At 43.3% G+C, this 25,405-nt stretch overlaps 4 non-coding genes across 4 annotated transcripts; all 4 read right to left on the bottom strand.

Annotated features, from left to right (window-relative positions):
- Window positions 1-1,954: 1,954 nt before the first annotated feature.
- TRNAL-CAG (transfer RNA leucine (anticodon CAG)) lies at window positions 1,955-2,037 on the bottom strand. Its single transcript has one exon. It is a non-coding gene; the product is annotated as a tRNA-Leu (tRNA).
- Window positions 2,038-21,488: 19,451 nt separating this feature from the next.
- Window positions 21,489-21,571, bottom strand: TRNAL-UAG (transfer RNA leucine (anticodon UAG)). The gene has a single exon. It is a non-coding gene; the product is annotated as a tRNA-Leu (tRNA).
- Window positions 21,572-22,595: 1,024 nt separating this feature from the next.
- Window positions 22,596-22,678, bottom strand: TRNAL-AAG (transfer RNA leucine (anticodon AAG)). Its single transcript has one exon. It is a non-coding gene; the product is annotated as a tRNA-Leu (tRNA).
- Window positions 22,679-23,585: 907 nt separating this feature from the next.
- Window positions 23,586-23,668, bottom strand: TRNAL-UAG (transfer RNA leucine (anticodon UAG)). The gene has a single exon. It is a non-coding gene; the product is annotated as a tRNA-Leu (tRNA).
- Between the last annotated feature and the right edge of the window lie 1,737 nt (window positions 23,669-25,405).

Genomic DNA, 25,405 nt, shown 5'->3' with positions numbered 1-25,405 from the left:
CCCTCAATTTATTTATCCTATTATAAGTACTTCCAACAGATCTTTGAACAATCCATAGAGAGCAGTACCTATGAAGAACTCTTTAGACCTTTAAGGCGTACAAAGAGAAAGTGCTATTCACCAGCCACTTGAACGGCCCAAAGCTGCTTTGAAATTGAGTCAACAGCCACCTCTTGGCTAGCTAAAGCAAATTCAACAAGGAATTTCAATGTCACAACATAGGGTGGAATACGCAAATCTAAGCAGCCCCTGATCACAGCCCTGAGGAAATTGCCGTAAGTGTGCTGGAGTCCAACTGTCTACCAGATGCTAGGCATTCTTCCATATTTGCATGGCCTGTCTGGCCAGGGCATACAAGAGCATGACTCTTCCAGATGAGCTCTTACATGGGTCCTATGCTCACATAGTAAGGACTGCACTTTGTCAGCAAGACTTTATACAACCGAAATATATGAGAAACCCCAGCTCTCTTGACTAGATGAGGACGGAATCACATCCCAGGTGAAGACCAACAGATGCAACTTCCATCAGATGTTAACCTGAAAAAGGAGATTATATCTCCAAAAGTCATGTCAGAAGTGGGATTTGAACCCACGCCTCCAGAAGAAACTGCAGCCTAAACACAGCGCCTTAGACCACTCGGCCATCCTGACAGTGCAGAGTCTTAAGAAATGTATAAAAGTCACTCAGAAATTTCTGCCTCCATGCAAGCCTGAAATAATTTAAACCTTCAAACACAAGGTGCAACTTTATGCACAGGACAATAAACACAGAAGATCACATGTGAAAGCATTTCATTTCACAGGTGTACAATTTTTATGCTTTTAGAATACCTCATACCTCTCACCAGCTATTTAGGGTCCTGTATCCTACTCACAAAATTACCTTGCCTGCGACCTCTCTCTCTACACAAACAACTACTGCACAGGAAGTAGGAAGGCAGAAGGTGGGGCATATTATGCAAATGTATGCTGTCAATGTGCCTTGCAGATTCATGCAGGATTTCTAGATCCTTGCTGGATACAAGAGAGCAGACCTTGTTTCAGATCAACTGTCCCTAGCAGGGAACGTCTGAGCACATGCAGTCTTTTGCTCTCTAGCCCCTGGCCTGGGACTCACCCTCACTGGCTGAGGCGTGAATTTCTGCGATACCAACGTTGCATAGATGGTACGTTTGTGGTTGGTTTGGGATGGGTGGAAGGTCAAAAGCAGGGAAAAGTATGTCGCCTTCACTTCTAGTCTCCTCTTCTAGGCCTACCTGCCGTTCACTCACTCTGTCTTTGTTTCATTCTCTCCTTCCTCAACACCCCTTCTCACTCACTCGCTCTATCACTTGTGCTCTTTCCCCTTGCTCTGCATTTCATAGTGGAAACATCTCTTGAATGGAGCATTAGAAAATGAGGTTACATAAAATTAACAATCTACTTATTGGAAACCAAAAATATCACAAGACTGAATGTAACCCATTTCATTAATAAAAGGGACTTTTTAATCACCCCCCCAAAAAACACATAAAGCACCACGAGTGCTAGAAGAATATTATACGAGCTTGAAGACAGAATTGGGCAAATTCATTTGCAGTTGAAACTGAAGTTTGTTACTTATTTAGATATTATATGCACTGCCAATTTTTAGCTGAGATTCTAAAAGAACTCAGAGACAAAATGGACTTAAAGTTTTGTCAGAAGTGGGATTCGAACCCACGTCTCCAGGAGAGACTGTGGCCTTAACACAGCACCTTAGACCACTCGGCCATCCTGACCACATGTTGCTTGATCATCTACAGAGAGGGAAAGATATTGTGAACCAAAAAAAGCACACATCTTAGGTCATGAGTGGCTAGAGCAAGAAAAAAACTCACTGCACTTTTCCAAGTAGACAACCATATAAGCCCATGTGAGGGAAATGATCTGATTTTTTCTCTCTCAAGAAAAAAGTAGAGGAAACACACAATTGTCAGAAGTGGGATTTGAACCCACGCCTCGAGAAGAGACTGCGTCCTGAACGCAGCGCCTTAGACCACTCGGCCATCCTGACTTGCATTTGTGGAACCTTCCACAGGCCAGACAGCCATGCAAGTGGGGTACCGAAAAGGCATGCCCTCAATTTATTTATCCTATTATAAGTACTTCCAACAGATCTTTGAACAATCCATAGAGAGCAGTACCTATGAAGAACTCTTTAGACCTTTAAGGCGTACAAAGAGAAAGTGCTATTAACCAGCCACTTGAACGGCCCAAAGCTGCTTTGAAATTGAGTCAACAGCCACCTCTTGGCTAGCTAAAGCAAATTCAACAAGGAATTTCAATGTCACAACATAGGGTGGAATACGCAAATCTAAGCAGCCCCTGATCACAGCCCTGAGGAAATTGCCGTAAGTGAGCTGGAGTCCAACTGTCTACCAGATGCTAGGCATTCTTCCATATTTGCATGGCCTGTCTGGCCAGGGCATACAAGAGCATGACTCTTCCAGATGAGCTCTTACATGGGTCCTATGCTCATATAGTAGGGACTGCACTTTGTCAGCAAGACTTTATACAACCGAAATATATGAGAAACTCCAGCTCTCTTGACTAGATGAGGACGGAATCACATCCCAGGTGAAGACCAACAGATGCAACTTCCATCAGATGTTAACCTGAAAAAGGAGATTATATCTCCAAAAGTCATGTCAGAAGTGGGATTCGAACCCACGCCTCCAGAGGAGACTGCGGCCTAAACACAGATCCTTAGACCACTCGGCCATCCTGACAGTGCAGAGTCTTAAGAAATGTATAAAAGTCACTCAGAAATTTCTGCCTCCATGCAAGCCTGAAATAATTTAAACCTTCAAACACAAGGTGCAACTTTATGCACAGGACAATAAACACAGAAGATCACATGTGAAAGCATTTCATTTCACAGGTGTACAATTTTTATGCTTTTAGAATACCTCATACCTCTCACCAGCTATTTAGGGTCCTGTATCCTACTCACAAAATTACCTTGCCTGCGACCTCTCTCTCTACACAAACAACTACTGCACAGGAAGTAGGAAGGCAGAAGGTGGGGCATATTATGCAAATGTATGCTGTCATTGTGCCTTGCAGATTCATGCAGGATTTCTAGATCCTTGCTGGATACAAGAGAGCAGACCTTGTTTCAGATCAACTGTCCCTAGCAGGGAACGTCTGAGCACATGCAGTCTTTTGCTCTCTAGCCCCTGGCCTGGGACTCACCCTCACTGGCTGAGGCGTGAATTTCTGCATACCAACGTTGCATAGATGGTACGTTTGTGGTCGGTTTGGGATGGGTGGGAGGTCAAAAGCAGGGAAAAGTATGTCGCCGTCACTTCTAGTCTCCTCTTCTAGGCCTACCTGCCGTTCACTCACTCTGTCTTTGTTTCATTCTCTCCTTCCTCAACACCCCTTCTCACTCACTCGCTCTATCACTTGTGCTCTTTCCCCTTGCTCTGCATTTCATAGTGGAAACATCCCTTGAATGGAGCATTAGAAAATGAGGTTACATAAAATTAACAATCTACTTATTGGAAACCAAAAATATCACAAGACTGAATGTAACCCATTTCATTAATAAAAGGGACTTTTTAAGCACCCCCCAAAAAACACATAAAACACCACGAGTGCTAGAAGAATATTATACGAGCTTGAAGACAGAATTGGGCAGATTCATTTGCAGTTGAAACTGAAGTTTGTTACTTATTCAGATATTATATGCACTGCCAATTTTTAGCTGAGATTCTAAAAGAACTCAGAGACAAAATGGACTTAAAGTTTTGTCAGAAGTGGGATTCGAACCCACACCTCCAGGAGAGACTGCGGCCTTAACGCAGCGCCTTAGACCACTCGGCCATCCTGAACACATGTTGCTTTATCATCAACAGAGAGGAAAAGATATTGTGAACCAAAAAAAGCACACATCTTAGGCCATGAGTGGCTAGAGCAAGAAAAAAACTCACTGCACTTTTCCAAGTAGACAACCATATAAGCCCATGTGAGGGAAATGATCTGATTTTTTCTGTCTCAAGAAAAAAGTAGAGTAAACACACAATTGTCAGAAGTGGGATTTGAACCCACGCCTCAAGAAGAGACTACAACCTGAATGCAGCGCCTTAGACCACTCAGCCATCCTGACTTGCATGTGTGGAACCTTCCACAGGCCAGACAGCCATGCAAGTGGGGTACCGAAAAGGCATGCCCTCAATTTATTTATCCTATTATAAGTACTTCCAACAGATCTTTGAACAATCCATAGAGAGCAGTACCTATGAAGAACTCTTTAGACCTTTAAGGCGTACAAAGAGAAAGTGCTATTCACCAGCCACTTGAACGGCCCAAAGCTGCTTTGAAATTGAGTCAACAGCCACCTCTTGGCTAGCTAAAGCAAATTCAACAAGGAATTTCAATGTCACAACATAGGGTGGAATACGCAAATCTAAGCAGCCCCTGATCACAGCCCTGAGGAAATTGCCGTAAGTGTGCTGGAGTCCAACTGTCTACCAGATGCTAGGCATTCTTCCATATTTGCATGGCCTGTCTGGCCAGGGCATACAAGAGCATGACTCTTCCAGATGAGCTCTTACATGGGTCCTATGCTCACATAGTAAGGACTGCACTTTGTCAGCAAGACTTTATACAACCGAAATATATGAGAAACCCCAGCTCTCTTGACTAGATGAGGACGGAATCACATCCCAGGTGAAGACCAACAGATGCAACTTCCATCAGATGTTAACCTGAAAAAGGAGATTATATCTCCAAAAGTCATGTCAGAAGTGGGATTTGAACCCACGCCTCCAGAGGAGACTGCAGCCTAAACACAGCACCTTAGACCACTCGGCCATCCTGACAGTGCAGAGTCTTAAGAAATGTATAAAAGTCACTCAGAAATTTCTGCCTCCATGCAAGCCTGAAATAATTTAAACCTTCAAACACAAGGTGCAACTTTATGCACAGGACAATAAACACAGAAGATCACATGTGAAAGCATTTCATTTCACAGGTGTACAATTTTTATGCTTTTAGAATACCTCATACCTCTCACCAGCTATTTAGGGTCCTGTATCCTACTCACAAAATTACCTTGCCTGCGACCTCTCTCTCTACATAAACAACTACTGCACAGGAAGTAGGAAGGCAGAAGGTGGGGCATATTATGCAAATGTATGCTGTTAATGTGCCTTGCAGATTCATGCAGGATTTCTAGATCCTTGCTGGATACAAGAGAGCAGACCTTGTTTCAGATCAACTGTCCCTAGCAGGGAACGTCTGAGCACATGCAGTCTTTTGCTCTCTAGCCCCTGGCCTAGGACTCACCCTCACTGGCTGAGGCGTGAATTTCTGCATACCAACGTTGCATAGATGGTACGTTTGTGGTCGGTTTGGGATGGGTGGAAGGTCAAAAGCAGGGAAAAGTATGTCGCCTTCACTTCTAGTCTCCTCTTCTAGGCCTACCTGCCGTTCACTCACTCTGTCTTTGTTTCATTCTCTCCTTCCTCAACACCCCTTCTAACTCACTTGCTCTTTCCCGTTGCTCTGCATTTCATAGTGGAAACATCTCTTGAATGGAGCATTAGAAAATGAGGTTACATAAAATTAACAATCTACTTATTGGAAACCAAAAATATCACAAGACTGAATGTAACCCATCTCATTAATAAAAGGGACTTTTTAAGCACTCCCCAAAAAACACATACAACACCACGAGGGCTAGAAGAATATTATACGAGCTTGAAGACAGAATTGGGCAAATTAATTTGCAGTTGAAACTGAAGTTTGTTATTTATTCAGATATTATAAGCACTGCCAATTTTTAGCTGAGATTCTAAAAGAACTCAAAGACAAAATGGACTTAAAGGTTTGTCAGAAGTGGGATTCGAACCCACGCCTCCAGGAGAGACTGCGGTCTTAACGCAGCGCCTTAGACCACTCGGGCATCCTGAGCACATGTTGCTTGATCATCAACAGAGAGGGAAAGATATTGTGAACCAAAAAAGCACACATCTTAGGCCATGAGTGGCTAGAGCAAGAAAAAAACTCACTGCACTTTTCCAAGTAGACAACCATATAAGCCCATGTGAGGGAAATTATCTGATTTTTTCTCTCTCAAGAAAAAAGTAGAGTAAACACACAATTGTCAGAAGTGAGTTTTGAACCCACACCTCCAGAAGAGACTATAACCTAAACGCAGCGCCTTAGACAACTCGGCCATCCTGTCTTGCATTTGTGGAACCTTCCACAGGCCAGACAGCCATGCAAGTGGGGTACCGAAAAGGCATGCCCTCAATTTATTTATCCTATTATAAGTACTTCCAACAGATCTTTGAACAATCCATAGAGAGCAGTACCTATGAAGAACTCTTTAGACCTTTAAGGCGTACAAAGAGAAAGTGCTATTCACCAGCCACTTGAACGGCCCAAAGCTGCTTTGAAATTGAGTCAACAGCCACCTCTTGCCTAGCTAAAGCAAATTCAACAAGGAATTTCAATGTCACAACATAGGGTGGAATACGCAAATCTAAGCAGCCCCTGATCACAGCCCTGAGGAAATTGCCGTAAGTGTGCTGGAGTCCAACTGTCTACCAGATGCTAGGCATTCTTCCATATTTGCATGGCCTGTCTGGCCAGGGCATACAAGAGCATGACTCTTCCAGATGAGCTCTTACATGGGTCCTATGCTCACATAGTAAGGACTGCACTTTGTCAGCAAGACTTTATACAATCGAAATATATGAGAAACCCCAGCTCTCTTGACTAGATGAGGACGGAATCACATCCCAGGTGAAGACCAACAGATGCAACTTCCATCAGATGTTAACCTGAAAAAGGAGATTATATCTCCAAAAGTCATGTCAGAAGTGGGATTTGAACCCACGCCTCCAGAAGAAACTGCAGCCTAAACACAGCGCCTTAGACCACTCGGCCATCCTGACAGTGCAGAGTCTTAAGAAATGTATAAAAGTCACTCAGAAATTTCTGCCTCCATGCAAGCCTGAAATAATTTAAACCTTCAAACAAAAGGTGCAACTTTATGCACAGGACAATAAACACAGAAGATCACATGTGAAAGCATTTCATTTCACAGGTGTACAATTTTTATGCTTTTAGAATACCTCATACCTCTCACCAGCTATTTAGGGTCCTGTATCCTACTCACAAAATTACCTTGCCTGCGACCTCTCTCTCTACACAAACAACTACTGCACAGGAAGTAGGAAGGCAGAAGGTGGGGCATATTATGCAAATGTATGCTGTCAATGTGCCTTGCAGATTCATGCAGGATTTCTAGATCCTTGCTGGATACAAGAGAGCAGACCTTGTTTCAGATCAACTGTCCCTAGCAGGGAACGTCTGAGCACATGCAGCCTTTTGCTCTCTAGCCCCTGGCCTGGGACTCACCCTCACTGGCTGAGGCGGGAATTTCTGCGATACCAACGTTGCATAGATGGTACGTTTGTGGTTGGTTTGGGATGGGTGGAAGGTCAAAAGCAGGGAAAAGTATGTCGCCTTCACTTCTAGTCTCCTCTTCTAGGCCTACCTGCCGTTCACTCACTCTGTCTTTGTTTCATTCTCTCCTTCCTCAACACCCCTTCTCACTCACTCGCTCTATCACTTGTGCTCTTTCCCCTTGCTCTGCATTTCATAGTGGAAACATCTCTTGAATGGAGCATTAGAAAATGAGGTTACATAAAATTAACAATCTACTTATTGGAAACCAAAAATATCACAAGACTGAATGTAACCCATTTCATTAATAAAAGGGACTTTTTAATCACCCCCCCAAAAAACACATAAAGCACCACGAGTGCTAGAAGAATATTATACGAGCTTGAAGACAGAATTGGGCAAATTCATTTGCAGTTGAAACTGAAGTTTGTTACTTATTTAGATATTATATGCACTGCCAATTTTTAGCTGAGATTCTAAAAGAACTCAGAGACAAAATGGACTTAAAGTTTTGTCAGAAGTGGGATTCGAACCCACGTCTCCAGGAGAGACTGTGGCCTTAACACAGCACCTTAGACCACTCGACCATCCTGACCACATGTTGCTTGATCATCTGCAGAGAGGGAAAGATATTGTGAACCAAAAAAAGCACACATCTTAGGTCATGAGTGGCTAGAGCAAGAAAAAAACTCACTGCACTTTTCCAAGTAGACAACCATATAAGCCCATGTGAGGGAAATTATCTGATTTTTTCTCTCTCAAGAAAAAAGTAGAGTAAACACACAATTGTCAGAAGTGAGATTTGAACCCACACCTCCAGAAGAGACTATAACCTGAACGCAGCGCCTTAGACAACTCGGCCATCCTGTCTTGCATTTGTGGAACCTTCCACAGGCCAGACAGCCATGCAAGTGGGGTACCGAAAAGGCATGCCCTCAATTTATTTATCCTATTATAAGTACTTCCAACAGATCTTTGAACAATCCATAGAGAGCAGTACCTATGAAGAACTCTTTAGACCTTTAAGGCGTACAAAGAGAAAGTGCTATTCACCAGCCACTTGAACGGCCCAAAGCTGCTTTGAAATTGAGTCAACAGCCACCTCTTGGCTAGCTAAAGCAAATTCAACAAGGAATTTCAATGTCACAACATAGGGTGGAATACGCAAATCTAAGCAGCCCCTGATCACAGCCCTGAGGAAATTGCCGTAAGTGTGCTGGAGTCCAACTGTCTACCAGATGCTAGGCATTCTTCCATATTTGCATGGCCTGTCTGGCCAGGGCATACAAGAGCATGACTCTTCCAGATGAGCTCTTACATGGGTCCTATGCTCACATAGTAAGGACTGCACTTTGTCAGCAAGACTTTATACAACCGAAATATATGAGAAACCCCAGCTCTCTTGACTAGATGAGGACGGAATCACATCCCAGGTGAAGACCAACAGATGCAACTTCCATCAGATGTTAACCTGAAAAAGGAGATTATATCTCCAAAAGTCATGTCAGAAGTGGGATTTGAACCCACGCCTCCAGAGGAGACTGCAGCCTAAACACAGCACCTTAGACCACTCGGCCATCCTGACAGTGCAGAGTCTTAAGAAATGTATAAAAGTCACTCAGAAATTTCTGCCTCCATGCAAGCCTGAAATAATTTAAACCTTCAAACACAAGGTGCAACTTTATGCACAGGACAATAAACACAGAAGATCACATGTGAAAGCATTTCATTTCACAGGTGTACAATTTTTATGCTTTTAGAATACCTCATACCTCTCACCAGCTATTTAGGGTCCTGTATCCTACTCACAAAATTACCTTGCCTGCGACCTCTCTCTCTACATAAACAACTACTGCACAGGAAGTAGGAAGGCAGAAGGTGGGGCATATTATGCAAATGTATGCTGTTAATGTGCCTTGCAGATTCATGCAGGATTTCTAGATCCTTGCTGGATACAAGAGAGCAGACCTTGTTTCAGATCAACTGTCCCTAGCAGGGAACGTCTGAGCACATGCAGTCTTTTGCTCTCTAGCCCCTGGCCTAGGACTCACCCTCACTGGCTGAGGCGTGAATTTCTGCATACCAACGTTGCATAGATGGTACGTTTGTGGTCGGTTTGGGATGGGTGGAAGGTCAAAAGCAGGGAAAAGTATGTCGCCTTCACTTCTAGTCTCCTCTTCTAGGCCTACCTGCCGTTCACTCACTCTGTCTTTGTTTCATTCTCTCCTTCCTCAACACCCCTTCTAACTCACTTGCTCTTTCCCGTTGCTCTGCATTTCATAGTGGAAACATCTCTTGAATGGAGCATTAGAAAATGAGGTTACATAAAATTAACAATCTACTTATTGGAAACCAAAAATATCACAAGACTGAATGTAACCCATCTCATTAATAAAAGGGACTTTTTAAGCACTCCCCAAAAAACACATACAACACCACGAGGGCTAGAAGAATATTATACGAGCTTGAAGACAGAATTGGGCAAATTAATTTGCAGTTGAAACTGAAGTTTGTTATTTATTCAGATATTATAAGCACTGCCAATTTTTAGCTGAGATTCTAAAAGAACTCAAAGACAAAATGGACTTAAAGGTTTGTCAGAAGTGGGATTCGAACCCACGCCTCCAGGAGAGACTGCGGTCTTAACGCAGCGCCTTAGACCACTCGGGCATCCTGAGCACATGTTGCTTGATCATCAACAGAGAGGGAAAGATATTGTGAACCAAAAAAGCACACATCTTAGGCCATGAGTGGCTAGAGCAAGAAAAAAACTCACTGCACTTTTCCAAGTAGACAACCATATAAGCCCATGTGAGGGAAATTATCTGATTTTTTCTCTCTCAAGAAAAAAGTAGAGTAAACACACAATTGTCAGAAGTGAGTTTTGAACCCACACCTCCAGAAGAGACTATAACCTAAACGCAGCGCCTTAGACAACTCGGCCATCCTGTCTTGCATTTGTGGAACCTTCCACAGGCCAGACAGCCATGCAAGTGGGGTACCGAAAAGGCATGCCCTCAATTTATTTATCCTATTATAAGTACTTCCAACAGATCTTTGAACAATCCATAGAGAGCAGTACCTATGAAGAACTCTTTAGACCTTTAAGGCGTACAAAGAGAAAGTGCTATTCACCAGCCACTTGAACGGCCCAAAGCTGCTTTGAAATTGAGTCAACAGCCACCTCTTGCCTAGCTAAAGCAAATTCAACAAGGAATTTCAATGTCACAACATAGGGTGGAATACGCAAATCTAAGCAGCCCCTGATCACAGCCCTGAGGAAATTGCCGTAAGTGTGCTGGAGTCCAACTGTCTACCAGATGCTAGGCATTCTTCCATATTTGCATGGCCTGTCTGGCCAGGGCATACAAGAGCATGACTCTTCCAGATGAGCTCTTACATGGGTCCTATGCTCACATAGTAAGGACTGCACTTTGTCAGCAAGACTTTATACAATCGAAATATATGAGAAACCCCAGCTCTCTTGACTAGATGAGGACGGAATCACATCCCAGGTGAAGACCAACAGATGCAACTTCCATCAGATGTTAACCTGAAAAAGGAGATTATATCTCCAAAAGTCATGTCAGAAGTGGGATTTGAACCCACGCCTCCAGAAGAAACTGCAGCCTAAACACAGCGCCTTAGACCACTCGGCCATCCTGACAGTGCAGAGTCTTAAGAAATGTATAAAAGTCACTCAGAAATTTCTGCCTCCATGCAAGCCTGAAATAATTTAAACCTTCAAACAAAAGGTGCAACTTTATGCACAGGACAATAAACACAGAAGATCACATGTGAAAGCATTTCATTTCACAGGTGTACAATTTTTATGCTTTTAGAATACCTCATACCTCTCACCAGCTATTTAGGGTCCTGTATCCTACTCACAAAATTACCTTGCCTGCGACCTCTCTCTCTACACAAACAACTACTGCACAGGAAGTAGGAAGGCAGAAGGTGGGGCATATTATGCAAATGTATGCTGTCAATGTGCCTTGCAGATTCATGCAGGATTTCTAGATCCTTGCTGGATACAAGAGAGCAGACCTTGTTTCAGATCAACTGTCCCTAGCAGGGAACGTCTGAGCACATGCAGCCTTTTGCTCTCTAGCCCCTGGCCTGGGACTCACCCTCACTGGCTGAGGCGGGAATTTCTGCGATACCAACGTTGCATAGATGGTACGTTTGTGGTTGGTTTGGGATGGGTGGAAGGTCAAAAGCAGGGAAAAGTATGTCGCCTTCACTTCTAGTCTCCTCTTCTAGGCCTACCTGCCGTTCACTCACTCTGTCTTTGTTTCATTCTCTCCTTCCTCAACACCCCTTCTCACTCACTCGCTCTATCACTTGTGCTCTTTCCCCTTGCTCTGCATTTCATAGTGGAAACATCTCTTGAATGGAGCATTAGAAAATGAGGTTACATAAAATTAACAATCTACTTATTGGAAACCAAAAATATCACAAGACTGAATGTAACCCATTTCATTAATAAAAGGGACTTTTTAATCACCCCCCCAAAAAACACATAAAGCACCACGAGTGCTAGAAGAATATTATACGAGCTTGAAGACAGAATTGGGCAAATTCATTTGCAGTTGAAACTGAAGTTTGTTACTTATTTAGATATTATATGCACTGCCAATTTTTAGCTGAGATTCTAAAAGAACTCAGAGACAAAATGGACTTAAAGTTTTGTCAGAAGTGGGATTCGAACCCACGTCTCCAGGAGAGACTGTGGCCTTAACACAGCACCTTAGACCACTCGACCATCCTGACCACATGTTGCTTGATCATCTGCAGAGAGGGAAAGATATTGTGAACCAAAAAAAGCACACATCTTAGGTCATGAGTGGCTAGAGCAAGAAAAAAACTCACTGCACTTTTCCAAGTAGACAACCATATAAGCCCATGTGAGGGAAATTATCTGATTTTTTCTCTCTCAAGAAAAAAGTAGAGTAAACACACAATTGTCAGAAGTGAGATTTGAACCCACACCTCCAGAAGAGACTATAACCTGAACGCAGCGCCTTAGACAACTCGGCCATCCTGTCTTGCATTTGTGGAACCTTCCACAGGCCAGACAGCCATGCAAGTGGGGTACCGAAAAGGCATGCCCTCAATTTATTTATCCTATTATAAGTACTTCCAACAGATCTTTGAACAATCCATAGAGAGCAGTACCTATGAAGAACTCTTTAGACCTTTAAGGCGTACAAAGAGAAAGTGCTATTCACCAGCCACTTGAACGGCCCAAAGCTGCTTTGAAATTGAGTCAACAGCCACCTCTTGGCTAGCTAAAGCAAATTCAACAAGGAATTTCAATGTCACAACATAGGGTGGAATACGCAAATCTAAGCAGCCCCTGATCACAGCCCTGAGGAAATTGCCGTAAGTGTGCTGGAGTCCAACTGTCTACCAGATGCTAGGCATTCTTCCATATTTGCATGGCCTGTCTGGCCAGGGCATACAAGAGCATGACTCTTCCAGATGAGCTCTTACATGGGTCCTATGCTCACATAGTAAGGACTGCACTTTGTCAGCAAGACTTTATACAACCGAAATATATGAGAAACCCCAGCTCTCTTGACTAGATGAGGACGGAATCACATCCCAGGTGAAGACCAACAGATGCAACTTCCATCAGATGTTAACCTGAAAAAGGAGATTATATCTCCAAAAGTCATGTCAGAAGTGGGATTTGAACCCACGCCTCCAGAGGAGACTGCAGCCTAAACACAGCACCTTAGACCACTCGGCCATCCTGACAGTGCAGAGTCTTAAGAAATGTATAAAAGTCACTCAGAAATTTCTGCCTCCATGCAAGCCTGAAATAATTTAAACCTTCAAACACAAGGTGCAACTTTATGCACAGGACAATAAACACAGAAGATCACATGTGAAAGCATTTCATTTCACAGGTGTACAATTTTTATGCTTTTAGAATACCTCATACCTCTCACCAGCTATTTAGGGTCCTGTATCCTACTCACAAAATTACCTTGCCTGCGACCTCTCTCTCTACATAAACAACTACTGCACAGGAAGTAGGAAGGCAGAAGGTGGGGCATATTATGCAAATGTATGCTGTTAATGTGCCTTGCAGATTCATGCAGGATTTCTAGATCCTTGCTGGATACAAGAGAGCAGACCTTGTTTCAGATCAACTGTCCCTAGCAGGGAACGTCTGAGCACATGCAGTCTTTTGCTCTCTAGCCCCTGGCCTAGGACTCACCCTCACTGGCTGAGGCGTGAATTTCTGCATACCAACGTTGCATAGATGGTACGTTTGTGGTCGGTTTGGGATGGGTGGAAGGTCAAAAGCAGGGAAAAGTATGTCGCCTTCACTTCTAGTCTCCTCTTCTAGGCCTACCTGCCGTTCACTCACTCTGTCTTTGTTTCATTCTCTCCTTCCTCAACACCCCTTCTAACTCACTTGCTCTTTCCCGTTGCTCTGCATTTCATAGTGGAAACATCTCTTGAATGGAGCATTAGAAAATGAGGTTACATAAAATTAACAATCTACTTATTGGAAACCAAAAATATCACAAGACTGAATGTAACCCATCTCATTAATAAAAGGGACTTTTTAAGCACTCCCCAAAAAACACATACAACACCACGAGGGCTAGAAGAATATTATACGAGCTTGAAGACAGAATTGGGCAAATTAATTTGCAGTTGAAACTGAAGTTTGTTATTTATTCAGATATTATAAGCACTGCCAATTTTTAGCTGAGATTCTAAAAGAACTCAAAGACAAAATGGACTTAAAGGTTTGTCAGAAGTGGGATTCGAACCCACGCCTCCAGGAGAGACTGCGGTCTTAACGCAGCGCCTTAGACCACTCGGGCATCCTGAGCACATGTTGCTTGATCATCAACAGAGAGGGAAAGATATTGTGAACCAAAAAAGCACACATCTTAGGCCATGAGTGGCTAGAGCAAGAAAAAAACTCACTGCACTTTTCCAAGTAGACAACCATATAAGCCCATGTGAGGGAAATTATCTGATTTTTTCTCTCTCAAGAAAAAAGTAGAGTAAACACACAATTGTCAGAAGTGAGTTTTGAACCCACACCTCCAGAAGAGACTATAACCTAAACGCAGCGCCTTAGACAACTCGGCCATCCTGTCTTGCATTTGTGGAACCTTCCACAGGCCAGACAGCCATGCAAGTGGGGTACCGAAAAGGCATGCCCTCAATTTATTTATCCTATTATAAGTACTTCCAACAGATCTTTGAACAATCCATAGAGAGCAGTACCTATGAAGAACTCTTTAGACCTTTAAGGCGTACAAAGAGAAAGTGCTATTCACCAGCCACTTGAACGGCCCAAAGCTGCTTTGAAATTGAGTCAACAGCCACCTCTTGCCTAGCTAAAGCAAATTCAACAAGGAATTTCAATGTCACAACATAGGGTGGAATACGCAAATCTAAGCAGCCCCTGATCACAGCCCTGAGGAAATTGCCGTAAGTGTGCTGGAGTCCAACTGTCTACCAGATGCTAGGCATTCTTCCATATTTGCATGGCCTGTCTGGCCAGGGCATACAAGAGCATGACTCTTCCAGATGAGCTCTTACATGGGTCCTATGCTCACATAGTAAGGACTGCACTTTGTCAGCAAGACTTTATACAATCGAAATATATGAGAAACCCCAGCTCTCTTGACTAGATGAGGACGGAATCACATCCCAGGTGAAGACCAACAGATGCAACTTCCATCAGATGTTAACCTGAAAAAGGAGATTATATCTCCAAAAGTCATGTCAGAAGTGGGATTTGAACCCACGCCTCCAGAAGAAACTGCAGCCTAAACACAGCGCCTTAGACCACTCGGCCATCCTGACAGTGCAGAGTCTTAAGAAATGTATAAAAGTCACTCAGAAATTTCTGCCTCCATGCAAGCCTGAAATAATTTAAACCTTCAAACAAAAGGTGCAACTTTATGCACAGGACAATAAACACAGAAGATCACATGTGAAAGCATTTCATTTCACAGGTGTACAATTTTTATGCTTTTAGAATACCTCATACCTCTCACCAGCTATTTAGGGTCCTGTATCCTACTCACAAAATTACCTTGCCTGCGACCTCTCTCTCTACACAAACAACTACTGCACAGGAAGTAGGAAGGCAGAAGGTGGGGCATATTATGCAAATGTATGCTGTCAATGTGCCTTGCAGATTCATGCAGGATTTCTAGATCCTTGCTGGATACAAGAGAGCAGACCTTGTTTCAGATCAACTGTCCCTAGCAGGGAACGTCTGAGCACATGCAGCCTTTTGCTCTCTAGCCCCTGGCCTGGGACTCACCCTCACTGGCTGAGGCGGGAATTTCTGCGATACCAAAGTTGCATAGATGGTACGTTTGTGGTTGGTTTGGGATGGGTGGAAGGTCAAAAGCAGGGAAAAGTATGTCGCCTTCACTTCTAGTCTCCTCTTCTAGGCCTACCTGCCGTTCACTCACTCTGTCTTTGTTTCATTCTCTCCTTCCTCAACACCCCTTCTCACTCACTCGCTCTATCACTTGTGCTCTTTCCCCTTGCTCTGCATTTCATAGTGGAAACATCTCTTGAATGGAGCATTAGAAAATGAGGTTACATAAAATTAACAATCTACTTATTGAAAACCAAAAATATCACAAGACTGAATGTAACCCATTTCATTAATAAAAGGGACTTTTTAATCACCCCCCCAAAAAACACATAAAGCACCACGAGTGCTAGAAGAATATTATACGAGCTTGAAGACAGAATTGGGCAAATTCATTTGCAGTTGAAACTGAAGTTTGTTACTTATTTAGATATTATATGCACTGCCAATTTTTAGCTGAGATTCTAAAAGAACTCAGAGACAAAATGGACTTAAAGTTTTGTCAGAAGTGGGATTCGAACCCACGTCTCCAGGAGAGACTGTGGCCTTAACACAGCACCTTAGACCACTCGACCATCCTGACCACATGTTGCTTGATCATCTGCAGAGAGGGAAAGATATTGTGAACCAAAAAAAGCACACATCTTAGGTCATGAGTGGCTAGAGCAAGAAAAAAACTCACTGCACTTTTCCAAGTAGACAACCATATAAGCCCATGTGAGGGAAATTATCTGATTTTTTCTCTCTCAAGAAAAAAGTAGAGTAAACACACAATTGTCAGAAGTGAGATTTGAACCCACACCTCCAGAAGAGACTATAACCTGAACGCAGCGCCTTAGACAACTCGGCCATCCTGTCTTGCATTTGTGGAACCTTCCACAGGCCAGACAGCCATGCAAGTGGGGTACCGAAAAGGCATGCCCTCAATTTATTTATCCTATTATAAGTACTTCCAACAGATCTTTGAACAATCCATAGAGAGCAGTACCTATGAAGAACTCTTTAGACCTTTAAGGCGTACAAAGAGAAAGTGCTATTCACCAGCCACTTGAACGGCCCAAAGCTGCTTTGAAATTGAGTCAACAGCCACCTCTTGGCTAGCTAAAGCAAATTCAACAAGGAATTTCAATGTCACAACATAGGGTGGAATACGCAAATCTAAGCAGCCCCTGATCACAGCCCTGAGGAAATTGCCGTAAGTGTGCTGGAGTCCAACTGTCTACCAGATGCTAGGCATTCTTCCATATTTGCATGGCCTGTCTGGCCAGGGCATACAAGAGCATGACTCTTCCAGATGAGCTCTTACATGGGTCCTATGCTCACATAGTAAGGACTGCACTTTGTCAGCAAGACTTTATACAACCGAAATATATGAGAAACCCCAGCTCTCTTGACTAGATGAGGACGGAATCACATCCCAGGTGAAGACCAACAGATGCAACTTCCATCAGATGTTAACCTGAAAAAGGAGATTATATCTCCAAAAGTCATGTCAGAAGTGGGATTTGAACCCACGCCTCCAGAAGAAACTGCAGCCTAAACACAGCGCCTTAGACCACTCGGCCATCCTGACAGTGCAGAGTCTTAAGAAATGTATAAAAGTCACTCAGAAATTTCTGCCTCCATGCAAGCCTGAAATAATTTAAACCTTCAAACACAAGGTGCAACTTTATGCACAGGACAATAAACACAGAAGATCACATGTGAAAGCATTTCATTTCACAGGTGTACAATTTTTATGCTTTTAGAATACCTCATACCTCTCACCAGCTATTTAGGGTCCTGTATCCTACTCACAAAATTACCTTGCCTGCGACCTCTCTCTCTACACAAACAACTACTGCACAGGAAGTAGGAAGGCAGAAGGTGGGGCATATTATGCAAATGTATGCTGTCATTGTGCCTTGCAGATTCATGCAGGATTTCTAGATCCTTGCTGGATACAAGAGAGCAGACCTTGTTTCAGATCAACTGTCCCTAGCAGGGAACGTCTGAGCACATGCAGTCTTTTGCTCTCTAGCCCCTGGCCTGGGACTCACCCTCACTGGCTGAGGCGTGAATTTCTGCATACCAACGTTGCATAGATGGTACGTTTGTGGTCGGTTTGGGATGGGTGGGAGGTCAAAAGCAGGGAAAAGTATGTCGCCGTCACTTCTAGTCTCCTCTTCTAGGCCTACCTGCCGCTCACTCACTCTGTCTTTGTTTCATTCTCTCCTTCCTCAACACCCCTTCTCACTCACTCGCTCTATCACTTGTGCTCTTTCCCCTTGCTCTGCATTTCATAGTGGAAACATCCCTTGAATGGAGCATTAGAAAATGAGGTTACATAAAATTAACAATCTACTTATTGGAAACCAAAAATATCACAAGACTGAATGTAACCCATTTCATTAATAAAAGGGACTTTTTAAGCACCCCCCAAAAAACACATAAAACACCACGAGTGCTAGAAGAATATTATACGAGCTTGAAGACAGAATTGGGCAGATTCATTTGCAGTTGAAACTGAAGTTTGTTACTTATTCAGATATTATATGCACTGCCAATTTTTAGCTGAGATTCTAAAAGAACTCAGAGACAAAATGGACTTAAAGTTTTGTCAGAAGTGGGATTCGAACCCACGCCTCCAGGAGAGACTGCGGCCTTAACGCAGCGCCGTAGACCACTCGGCCATCCTGAACACATGTTGCTTTATCATCAACAGAGAGGAAAAGATATTGTGAACCAAAAAAAGCACACATCTTAGGCCATGAGTGGCTAGAGCAAGAAAAAAACTCACTGCACTTTTCCAAGTAGACAACCATATAAGCCCATGTGAGGGAAATGATCTGATTTTTTCTGTCTCAAGAAAAAAGTAGAGTAAACACACAATTGTCAGAAGTGGGATTTGAACCCATGCCTCAAGAAGAGACTACAACCTGAATGCAGCGCCTTAGACCACCCGGCCATCCTGACTTGCATGTGTGGAACCTTCCACAGGCCAGACAGCCATGCAAGTGGGGTACCGAAAAGGCATGCCCTCAATTTATTTATCCTATTATAAGTACTTCCAACAGATCTTTGAACAATCCATAGAGAGCAGTACCTATGAAGAACTCTTTAGACCTTTAAGGCGTACAAAGAGAAAGTGCTATTCACCAGCCACTTGAACGGCCCAAAGCTGCTTTGAAATTGAGTCAACAGCCACCTCTTGGCTAGCTAAAGCAAATTCACCAAGGAATTTCAATGTCACAACATAGGGTGGAATACGCAAATCTAAGCAGCCCCTGATCACAGCCCTGAGGAAATTGCCGTAAGTGTGCTGGAGTCCAACTGTCTACCAGATGCTAGGCATTCTTCCATATTTGCATGGCCTGTCTGGCCAGAGCATACAAGAGCATGACTCTTCCAGATGAGCTCTTACATGGGTCCTATGCTCACATAGTAAGGACTGCACTTTGTCAGCAAGACTTTATACAACCGAAATATATGAGAAACCCCAGCTCTCTTGACTAGATGAGGACGGAATCACATCCCAGGTGAAGACCAACAGATGCAACTTCCATCAGATGTTAACCTGAAAAAGGAGATTATATCTCCAAAAGTCATGTCAGAAGTGGGATTTGAACCCACGCCTCCAGAGGAGACTGCAGCCTAAACACAGCACCTTAGACCACTCGGCCATCCTGACAGTGCAGAGTCTTAAGAAATGTATAAAAGTCACTCAGAAATTTCTGCCTCCATGCAAGCCTGAAATAATTTAAACCTTCAAACACAAGGTGCAACTTTATGCACAGGACAATAAACACAGAAGATCACATGTGAAAGCATTTCATTTCACAGGTGTACAATTTTTATGCTTTTAGAATACCTCATACCTCTCACCAGCTATTTAGGGTCCTGTATCCTACTCACAAAATTACCTTGCCTGCGACCTCTCTCTCTACATAAACAACTACTGCACAGGAAGTAGGAAGGCAGAAGGTGGGGCATATTATGCAAATGTATGCTGTTAATGTGCCTTGCAGATTCATGCAGGATTTCTAGATCCTTGCTGGATACAAGAGAGCAGACCTTGTTTCAGATCAACTGTCCCTAGCAGGGAACGTCTGAGCACATGCAGTCTTTTGCTCTCTAGCCCCTGGCCTAGGACTCACCCTCACTGGCTGAGGCGTGAATTTCTGCATACCAACGTTGCATAGATGGTACGTTTGTGGTCGGTTTGGGATGGGTGGAAGGTCAAAAGCAGGGAAAAGTATGTCGCCTTCACTTCTAGTCTCCTCTTCTAGGCCTACCTGCCGTTCACTCACTCTGTCTTTGTTTCATTCTCTCCTTCCTCAACACCCCTTCTAACTCACTTGCTCTTTCCCGTTGCTCTGCATTTCATAGTGGAAACATCTCTTGAATGGAGCATTAGAAAATGAGGTTACATAAAATTAACAATCTACTTATTGGAAACCAAAAATATCACAAGACTGAATGTAACCCATCTCATTAATAAAAGGGACTTTTTAAGCACTCCCCAAAAAACACATACAACACCACGAGGGCTAGAAGAATATTATACGAGCTTGAAGACAGAATTGGGCAAATTAATTTGCAGTTGAAACTGAAGTTTGTTATTTATTCAGATATTATAAGCACTGCCAATTTTTAGCTGAGATTCTAAAAGAACTCAAAGACAAAATGGACTTAAAGGTTTGTCAGAAGTGGGATTCGAACCCACGCCTCCAGGAGAGACTGCGGTCTTAACGCAGCGCCTTAGACCACTCGGGCATCCTGAGCACATGTTGCTTGATCATCAACAGAGAGGGAAAGATATTGTGAACCAAAAAAGCACACATCTTAGGCCATGAGTGGCTAGAGCAAAAAAAAAACTCACTGCACTTTTCCAAGTAGACAACCATATAAGCCCATGTGAGGGAAATGATCAGATTTTTTCTCTCTCAAGAAAAAAGTAGAGTAAACACACAATTGTCAGAAGTGAGTTTTGAACCCACGCCTCAAGAAGAGACTACAACCTGAGTGCAGCGCCTTAGTCCACTCGGCCATCCTGACTTGCATTTGTGGAACCTTCCACAGGCCAGACAGCCATGCAAGTGGGGTACCGAAAAGGCATGCCCTCAATTTATTTATCCTATTATAAGTACTTCCAACAGATCTTTGAACAATCCATAGAGAGCAGTACCTATGAAGAACTCTTTAGACCTTTAAGGCGTACAAAGAGAAAGTGCTATTAACCAGCCACTTGAACGGCCCAAAGCTGCTTTGAAATTGAGTCAACAGCCACCTCTTGGCTAGCTAAAGCAAATTCAACAAGGAATTTCAATGTCACAACATAGGGTGGAATACGCAAATCTAAGCAGCCCCTGATCACAGCCCTGAGGAAATTGCTGTAAGTGTGCTGGAGTCCAACTGTCTACCAGATGCTAGGCATTCTTCCATATTTGCATGGCCTGTCTGGCCAGGGCATACAAGAGCATGACTCTTCCAGATGAGCTCTTACATGGGTCCTATGCTCATATAGTAAGGACTGCACTTTGTCAGCAAGACTTTATACAACCGAAATATATGAGAAACCCCAGCTCTCTTGACTAGATGAGGACGGAATCACATCCCAGGTGAAGACCAACAGATGCAACTTCCATCAGATGTTAACCTGAAAAAGGAGATTATATCTCCAAAAGTCATGTCAGAAGTGGGATTCGAACCCACGCCTCCAGAGGAGACTGCGGCCTAAACACAGCGCCTTAGACCACTCGGCCATCCAGACAGTGCAGAGTCTTAAGAAATGTATAAAAGTCACTCAGAAATTTCTGCCTCCATGCAAGCCTGAAATAATTTAAACCTTCAAACACAAGGTGCAACTTTATGCACAGGACAATAAACACAGAAGATCACATGTGAAAGCATTTCATTTCACAGGTGTACAATTTTTATGCTTTTAGAATACCTCATACCTCTCACCAGCTTTTTGGGGTCCTGTATCCTACTCACAAAATTACCTTGCCTGCGACCTCTCTCTCTACACAAACAACTACTGCACAGGAAGTAGGAAGGCAGAAGGTGGGGCATATTATGCAAATGTATGCTGTCATTGTGCCTTGCAGATTCATGCAGGATTTCTAGATCCTTGCTGGATACAAGAGAGCAGACCTTGTTTCAGATCAACTGTCCCTAGCAGGGAACGTCTGAGCACATGCAGTCTTTTGCTCTCTAGCCCCTGGCCTGGGACTCACCCTCACTGGCTGAGGCGTGAATTTCTGCATACCAACGTTGCATAGATGGTACGTTTGTGGTCGGTTTGGGATGGGTGGGAGGTCAAAAGCAGGGAAAAGTATGTCGCCTTCACTTCTAGTCTCCTCTTCTAGGCCTACCTGCTGTTCACTCACTCTGTCTTTGTTTCATTCTCTCCTTCCTCAACACCCCTTCTCACTCACTCGCTCTATCACTTGTGCTCTTTCCCCTTGCTCTGCATTTCATAGTGGAAACATCTCTTGAATGGAGCATTAGAAAATGAGGTTACATAAAATTAACAATCTACTTATTGGAAACCAAAAATATCACAAGACTGAATGTAACCCATTTCATTAATAAAAGGGACTTTTTAATCACCCCCCAAAAAACACATAAAGCACCACGAGTGCTAGAAGAATATTATACGAGCTTGAAGACAGAATTGGGCAAATTCATTTGCAGTTGAAACTGAAGTTTGTTACTTATTCAGATATTATATGCACTGCCAATTTTTAGCTGAGATTCTAAAAGAACTCAGAGACAAAATGGACTTAAAGTTTTGTCAGAAGTGGGATTCGAACCCACGTCTCCAGGAGAGACTGCGGCCTTAACACAGCACCTTAGACCACTCGGCCATCCTGACCACATGTTGCTTGATCATCTACAGAGAGGGAAAGATATTGTGAACCAAAAAAAGCACACATCTTAGGCCATGAGTGGCTAGAGCAAGAAAAAAACTCACTGCACTTTTCGAAGTAGACAACCATATAAGCCCATGTGAGGGAAATGATCTGATTTTTTCTGTCTCAAGAAAAAAGTAGAGGAAACACACAATTGTCAGAAGTGGGATTTGAACCCACGCCTCAAGAAGAGACTACAACCTGAGTGCAGCGCTTTAGACCACTCGGCCATCCTGACTTGCATGTGAGGAACCTTCCACAGGCCAGACAGCCATGCAAGTGGGGTACCGAAAAGGCATGCCCTCAATTTATTTATCCTATTATAAGTACTTCCAACAGATCTTTGAACAATCCATAGAGAGCAGTACCTATGAAGAACTCTTTAGACCTTTAAGGCGTACAAAGAGAAAGTGCTATTCACCAGCCACTTGAACGGCCCAAAGCTGCTTTGAAATTGAGTCAACAGCCACCTCTTGGCTAGCTAAAGCAAATTCAACAAGGAATTTCAATGTCACAACATAGGGTGGAATACGCAAATCTAAGCAGCCCCTGATCACAGCCCTGAGGAAATTGCCGTAAGTGTGCTGGAGTCCAACTGTCTACCAGATGCTAGGCATTCTTCCATATTTGCATGGCCTGTCTGGCCAGGGCATACAAGGACATGACTCTTCCAGATGAGCTCTTACATGGGTCCTATGCTCACATAGTAAGGACTGCACTTTGTCAGCAAGACTTTATACAACCGAAATATATGAGAAACCCCAGCTCTCTTGACTAGATGAGGACGGAATCACATCCCAGGTGAAGACCAACAGATGCAACTTCCATCAGATGTTAACCTGAAAAAGGAGATTATATCTCCAAAACTCATGTCAGAAGTGGGATTTGAACCCACGCCTCCAGAGGAGACTGCAGCCTAAACACAGCGCCTTAGACCACTCGGCCATCCTGACAGTGCAGAGTCTTAAGAAATGTATAAAAGTCACTCAGAAATTTCTGCCTCCATGCAAGCCTGAAATAATTTAAACCTTCAAACACAAGGTGCAACTTTATGCACAGGACAATAAACACAGAAGATCACATGTGAAAGCATTTCATTTCACAGGTGTACAATTTTTATGCTTTTAGAATACCTCATACCTCTCACCAGCTATTTAGGGTCCTGTATCCTACTCACAAAATTACCTTGCCTGCGACCTCTCTCTCTACATAAACAACTACTGCACAGGAAGTAGGAAGGCAGAAGGTGGGGCATATTATGCAAATGTATGCTGTCAATGTGCCTTGCAGATTCATGCAGGATTTCTAGATCCTTGCTGGATACAAGAGAGCAGACCTTGTTTCAGATCAACTGTCCCTAGCAGGGAACGTCTGAGCACATGCAGTCTTTTGCTCTCTAGCCCCTGGCCTAGGACTCACCCTCACTGGCTGAGGCGTGAATTTCTGCGATACCAACGTTGTATAGATGGTACGTTTGTGGTCGGTTTGGGATGGGTGGAAGGTCAAAAGCATGGAAAAGTATGTCGCCTTCACTTCTAGTCTCCTCTTCTAGGCCTACCTGCTGTTCACTCACTCTGTCTTTGTTTCATTCTCTCCTTCCTCAACACCCTTTCTCACTCACTCGCTCTATCACTTGTGCTCTTTCCCCTTGCTCTGCATTTCATAGTGGAAACATCTCTTGAATGGAGCATTAGAAAATGAGGTTACATAAAATTAACAATCTACTTATTGGAAACCAAAAATATCACAAGACTGAATGTAACCCATCTCATTAATAAAAGGGACTTTTAAAGCACCCCGCAAAAAAACATAAAACACCACGAGTGCTAGAAGAATATTATACGAGCTTGAAGACAGAATTGGTCAAATTAATTTGCAGTTGAAACTGAAGTTTGTTACTTATTCAGATATTATATGCACTGCCAATTTTTAGCTGAGATTCTAAAAGAACTCAGAGACAAAATGGACTTAAAGTTTTGTCAGAAGTGGGATTCGAACCCACGCCTCCAGGATAGACTGCGGCCTTAACGCAGCGTCTTAGACCACTCGGCCATCCTGACCACATGTTGCTTGATCATCTACAGAGAGGGAAAGATATTGTGAACCAAAAAAAGCACACATCTTAGGTCATGAGTGGCTAGAGTAAGAAAAAAACTCACTGCACTTTTCCAAGTAGACAACCATATAAGCCCATGTGAGGGAAATGATCTGATTTTTTCTCTCTCAAGAAAAAAGTAGAGTAAACACACAATTGTCAGAAGTGGGATTTGAACCAACACCTCCAGAAGAGACTGCGACCTGAACACAGCGCCTTAGACCACTCGGCCATCCTGACTTGCATTTGTGGCACCTTCCACAGGCCAGACAGCCATGCAAGTGGGGTACCGAAAAGGCTTTCCCTCAATTTATTTATCCTATTATAAGTACTTCCAACAGATCTTTGAACAATCCATAGAGAGCAGTACCTATGAAGAACTCTTTAGACCTTTAAGGCGTACAAAGAGAAGTGCTATTCACCAGCCACTTGAACGGCCCAAAGCTGCTTTGAAATTGAGTCAACAGCCACCTCTTGGCTAGCTAAAGCAAATTCAACAAGGAATTTCAATGTCACAACATAGGGTGGAATACGCAAATCTAAGCAGCCCCTGATCACAGCCCTGAGGAAATTGCAGTAAGTGTGCTGGAGTCCA

Source organism: Lissotriton vulgaris, chromosome 8 (assembly GCF_964263255.1).
Source record: "Lissotriton vulgaris chromosome 8, aLisVul1.2, whole genome shotgun sequence".
NCBI classification, from domain to species: Eukaryota; Metazoa; Chordata; class Amphibia; order Caudata; family Salamandridae; genus Lissotriton; species Lissotriton vulgaris.
This window is presented reverse-complemented; position numbering and strand designations above follow the sequence as displayed.